The sequence below is a fragment of the Bidens hawaiensis genome, unplaced genomic scaffold (genome assembly GCF_021521415.1).
Source record: "Bidens hawaiensis isolate Kalapana, Puna unplaced genomic scaffold, B.hawaiensis_p1.1 tig00000512_1, whole genome shotgun sequence".
Lineage (NCBI taxonomy): Eukaryota > Viridiplantae > Streptophyta > Magnoliopsida > Asterales > Asteraceae > Bidens > Bidens hawaiensis.
In genome coordinates, this window is record NW_027491033.1 from 3,363,876 (window position 1) to 3,369,875 (window position 6,000).

Here is a 6,000-nt window from a genome sequence, read left to right on the forward strand (position 1 = left end):
AAAACTTCATTATGTATGTTGTTACAACAAAGATAAGACCATTGATAGTGAATGGACTGGTTAGGCTAAAAGGCTTCAAGGGTTCAGGTTAGCCTAACGCAGGTCGTGGTGTCCCTCTACGTTTGCAAAACGTAGAAGGAGGTTCACTAGTTTGTTGTTTGATTGTTACAGTTCACCAAGGATCCGAAACCGTGATGTTTGGAATCGGCTTTAAGATTATGTTCTTGATGAAGCTATGAAGTTATTGAAGTAAGAAAGAAATAAGCAAGAAGCATATTTCTCAAGGAAGAAGGGAAGATAAGGGAGAGTATGTTATCTGCACAGATCTTGTTGTGTTTATGCTTATGGCTAAGTCTTTCTTATATAGGGGAAGAGACTTAAGCCTTTCGTCCAGATGTAACTAAACTAGTTCCCCTCCAGTTAGCCTAGAGAGTTGACCTTTGTGGGTGGGAAGCGTTGGACCGCTGGTCCATAGATAAAATAATAATACTTTATCTGAGTATGTCCTTTGCTCAGAGGGGACAAGGATGTGAACAGTGATGTGACATCGTACTGTAGCACGTGGGTACTTGTTTACATAAGTTTGGGCGGGAAATGAAGCTTTTAACCTTTTAACCCTTTTAGCGTTAATGTGTTTCCAGCCATTTTATTATTCCCTTGGGCTACCCCCGTCATCAGCCCCCCAAAGTCAGAGGTGTTTGAGAGGTAAGCACAAGGGCTTCTGACTTTTTCACACATTTTTTTATTGCTTAAAGGCTTCGAGGCTTGTAAGCTTCGAGGCTTTGTTCGGATTTGGTTATTTTTTGAATTACTGATGTGACAGTTTACATGATTGTAACTGTCAGATTTCGGTTCCCAATAACTGCTCTTCAATAATGAATATAACTGTTCATTGTCTTTTATTTTTCTTTAATAGTTCCATATTTTCTCTGAAACATCCATAGAGTTTTCTTCAATCTTTCAACAGGTTAGTTAAAATCTTTCCCCTTTCTTTCAAAATTATGGTTGCTAAAAAGGACCTGTCGGTCAGCTTTTCTCGATTAAACCAAGAAGAGGTTGAATCGTTCTGTATTGAATGGGGAATAGGGTTAAAGTACAAACCGGTTGCTCCGCCGGTCGATTCTTCGATCAATCGTTGTCCGGCGGGCTTCATTGCTCTATAATGCCGTCATTTTGAATTTTCCAATCTCCGGCACCCTTTTTCGGTTTTTGTTTTGAATGTTTTGGAGTATTACCGTATATCGTTCGGTCAAATCCATCCTTTAGGGCTTGCTAGGGTATTGCATTTTGAGGTTTTGTGTAAAGCCCTCGGTTATGATCCTTCATTGTTGAGTTTTCGCCGTTTCTTTCGCTTAGCAAAGAACGACGATTGGTACACTTTTGAACATAGTAAGGTCGATACGTGTTTGGTTTCCTCGGCGGTTACACCCCTCGGTTCTTGGAAGGACCGTTTTTTCTTTGTTTCCGATTCTATCCTTCCATTTAAACCCGTTTGGAGACAACCCGAGGCCGTCTTAAACGAGCCTGAGCCGGCTGCATCGGAGTTGAACGATTTGTTTTTGAAACGTATTAGGGAGTGTCCATCACGTCTTTGTCCTTTTCCCGAACACCTTCTTGTGTTATTAGGAATTAGCAAACTTTGGGATAAGCCTAATCGGGATCCCGTGCTTTTGAGGGATAATAAGGGTATGCATTTGTTTATCCCGTGTTTGTTTTATCTTGTTGATATGTTTGCTAATGATTTTCCTTTGTATATTGTAGTTATGTCTGCCTTAGATTTTTTGAAAAGTGATGACACTTCGGATGTTGGGTTCACTGATGTTGCGGCTGTTGTTGGGGATGACTCAGTGACTCGGGGGAAGGAGGGTCGATTTGAGGACGCTGAGTATGCTGGGGTTGCAAACGTTAAAGGGTTCACCAAGACCGTTGTTCCTAAATCTTCTACCCGTCGTTCCACACGACGTTTGTTGATGTCTGTTGGCACTTCATCTTCTCGTGAACCAGTTGAGGTTAGTGAAGATATTCAAGTTTCTGAAGACCAAGGTCCAACTATGGAGGTTGAGAAGGGTCAGGGTTTGGTGGTTTCCGAGAAAAAGAAATCGGCTGGCAAGAAGGTTGCGATGCCGATGGTTCAAGGGATGGATGGTGATGCAGTTTGTGTGCCAGAGTGGAACGTGAAGGTTGGGGATAGCTTCAAAGATCCCTCGGTTTGTGCTGATGTGTTAGCCAATTTTGCTCCTCCAGGAGTGCGTAACACTATTTCTGAAATGGAGGGTGATTCCATGTTGTCAAGGTTGATCCTGAGTTCTTGCAACCTTTCTGCCCTTTTGGCAGAGGGTTTGACTCGTTGTAGAAAGGGAATGCAGGAGTATGGGGATTTTTCCAAGAAGAAGGAGGGAATGAAAGCTTCCATGATGGAGATGAAGAAGGAGATTGAGGGTTTTTCGAAGAAAGAGGAGGGTTATGTTGAGAAGATTGATGAGTTGTCTCGAGGTCATGAGATTGAGCTGGCAGGGTTGAAGAAAGCCATGGAGGCTGACAGGGCTAAGTTGGATGCTGACCGGGAAGCCTTTGAGGTGCAGAGGAGAGCCTTCGAGATGGAGAAGGAGGGCTTGAAGGCTTCGGTTGCCCAGTGATATACTACTATTTATACATCTCGAATCCCTTGTAAAGTTGTGTATATTTAATGTTTTGAGTTCGGTTTAGTTCGTGTTTCGTTTATCTTTTATTATTTAAGGTCTTGAGTCAAGTATTTTGTATTTATAGTGTTTTTAATCTTTTGGTGTCTTGCACGTTAAATCTAATTCTTTCTATCATTTCATAAAGAAGTTTAAGTTCGTTTTGTTCGTTAATGATTACATGATTATTCCACTTAAATGTTTTGATTTGTTTTCATATAGATGGTGGCTTGTGAGTCAAGGGAAAGAAGGTCTAGAAGTTCCTAATCGTTACTTGGAGTGCAAAGGAGAGATCTAAGTTAAATTTGGCAATAAAATAATAAAGATCGAGCAAATTATTTGTGTGATCCATCCAAGTTCAATCCGTGCTACGTAGGCCTGAATCACCTCCTGGCCATGCTACGCTCCAAGCAAAAAGAAAAAAAAAAAGAGAAAAAAAAAGACCAGAATGTTTAGAAGTTTGGGTCTGATCATGCATTATATAATCTTTTAACAATTCCACCAGTCGTGGACTTTGATTCATGACCACACAAATTATAAATCAACATAACAAACAATTAAAACTTCTCCAAGCCCACGTATATTTAATCCAGCCCACTTACCAATTTCAAGCCGCCATATACATTATAAAAGAGGCCAACCGTGGAACAACTTTGGGCAGCCGATTTTGAGTCAATAACCAAGGGTTTGAAGGTGATTTGAAGCTAGGAACTAAGGAGGATCAAGAGAGCTTTCATCCGGGTGTTCAAGGATCAATCGCAAAGGGTTTTATCGCTCTAACTTTCGTTCCTTGTTCATTATTTGTCATGTTTTTCCTCTTTGTTTTTAATACTTGTTTAGGATTGTTTTTAATAATGATTCTAGGCTAGACCTCATGTCTACCTAGGTTTGATGAACATGTTTGAGACTTGATTCTTGCTTTGGACTATTGTTTGATTATGGATTTCGTTACTTAATAGTAAAGACTTGGTTTTGTTTTCATGATGCGTATAAGTATTTATTATCTTGATTGATTATTAACTATTGCTTCACATAGATCTTTTATCTTTTGATTGTGTTCTTTAGATTTAGGGTTTATGTTTAATCATTACTTGGTGTTTTGATTATTATGGTTGAATAGGCCTCTTAGATCATTGAAGCTTGTTAATTGTTGGTTAGGGTTTTAAATGCTTTGCTAAATTCCAATAGCTGTAAGGTGAGGAGTTATTCATGTGTCTTGGTCAATTGCATGCTAGGATAGTTAGTGACAATATTCTTGCTTATTGTGTTGATCCATGTTCATGATGTCATGTTAGCTTATCAAGTTATCTAGGGTTTAGTGTTTCGTAAGATTGCTTGCTTTATATACTATTAATTAACCCTAATTGATGACTTTGCGGAAATCAATATTACTGATTGCTTAATAATCTAATAATTGTTCTTTGGGATTTCGCTTGATTCAGTCAAGGGTCCTTAGGGTTTTGTTAGATGAATATGTTTAGAAATCAGTTTCCATAATCATGTTATTTGTCCATTGCTTGATGATTGTTGATACATGGGATTCTTACCTAGGTAGATTCCTTCTCTGATTGGTTTCGATCTTGTGTTTAGTTGCTTGTTTCTCGTTAACTTGTTTATTTACTTTCTTAGTTTAATCTTAGTTTATTATTAGTTTAAAAATCTCCCTTAAAACATTAATAATAAATAGTCGTGTCGTAAGTCGAGTCTAATTAGTTAATTAACGTAATTTATAGAGTCCTGTGGGTTCGATATTCCGGACTTACTTAGCTTAGTACAATTGATCGGTTCACTTGCCGGTGTTTTGTTTAGTTGAGTCTTAGGTCTAGTTTTTATTACTTGTTTAATTTAGTTGATAATTAATTGACTGTTTTTAGCACATCACCCAGACCTCTAGCGACAACAAGCGGTTGATTGAGCACGTGTTTCAGCAGGTTGTGGATTACTTGCTTCATTCTAGCGAGTTCAACTCGGTGCTGGGCGGTGTGTATACGAAGTTGTTGGCCCATGGTAAGCATTTGGGCTTCGTTGCGGGCTTTAGTCATCACGAGTCTGGCCAGCCTATAGAGAAGTCACCCTTGTTCAGCCGCGATGCTTACAAGCTTTTCATGGATTCAGTTCGTTCAATGGAGAGGCTCAGTTACCCTTATGTGGGTGAGGTTTCATCATGCTATGGTAAGCCTCTTTCTGTGTTGCAGGGTTTGAAACCAGCCGGCCTTGATGAGAAGGTTGCTAAAGAGGTGCTCGAGTCCTTGTCGAAAAAACGCTCCCGTTCTGGTGACAGTTAAGAAACTTTGTCTGGGGGTAGCGACGGATCTCATGTTGCAAGCCTTGAAGGCTCGGCTGTTGCTGATGTTGTCCCACAAGTCAAGAAGTCCAAGAAGGGTAAAAGTGTTAAGGGTGGTAAGGCTAGTACTTCGAAGCCTGTTTCTGATGTTTAAATACTTGATTCGTAGCTTTCTTAGCACCTTAAAACAATGTTTTGTAATCTTAAACAATGTAGGTTTGGCATGGAACTCTTAAAGTTTCTGGCTTGTGGTTGTGTTTGGCCTTTTCGGCCCTTTGAACATTTTCTTGGGAATCCTTGTGATTTCCTTGTTTAGCCTTAATTGGCTTATTATGTATGAATGCTGTTAGTTATGGCCTTGGAATGGCCTTGTTTATGAACTATGATGTTCTGTGTATTTGTGTATTGGTTGCTTGTCTTGTTAGTTTGATGTGATTTTAACTAACTTTCCTAAAGAAGTTTTAGTGCTGCAGTCACTTTAGCTTCAAGGCTTCATTAGGTAAAAAGCACATGTTGACTATCCTTTGTATCACTACTTAGTGTATGTTTTTGTTTTGTAAACTTTTTCAAAGCTTAAGGAACGAATTGATGTAGGTTGTTCAGACCCGTCTATGAGACAAGTTTTAGTTGAAATTTTTTCAAAGTCTCATGGAGTTGGATTGACATAGGAACTCACCCCTTATATAGGTCCATTTAACCCTTGTACCTATTAAGCGATGTGGCCTGGGAGCTCATCCCCTTACATGGCCCTTGCCATGGAGTTTCTTACTAGGTTCTCAACCTGATTATAGGATAGTAAAGACAAGTTATGACAAAAACTTTATCATTCATTCAAGAGGTTGATGTTCACAAAAAGGAGAATTATACATCTCTTGAGATACATTTTAAGACTTTGACGAGGCATGGAACCTTTTAAGGGTTTTGCCGTTCCAGTGTCTTGGAAGCTTTTTGCCTTCTGTGTCAGCCAGCTTGTAGGATCCACCCTTGTGAGCTTCAAGGATTGTGTATGGCCCTTCCCACTTTGGGCCAAGCTTTCCT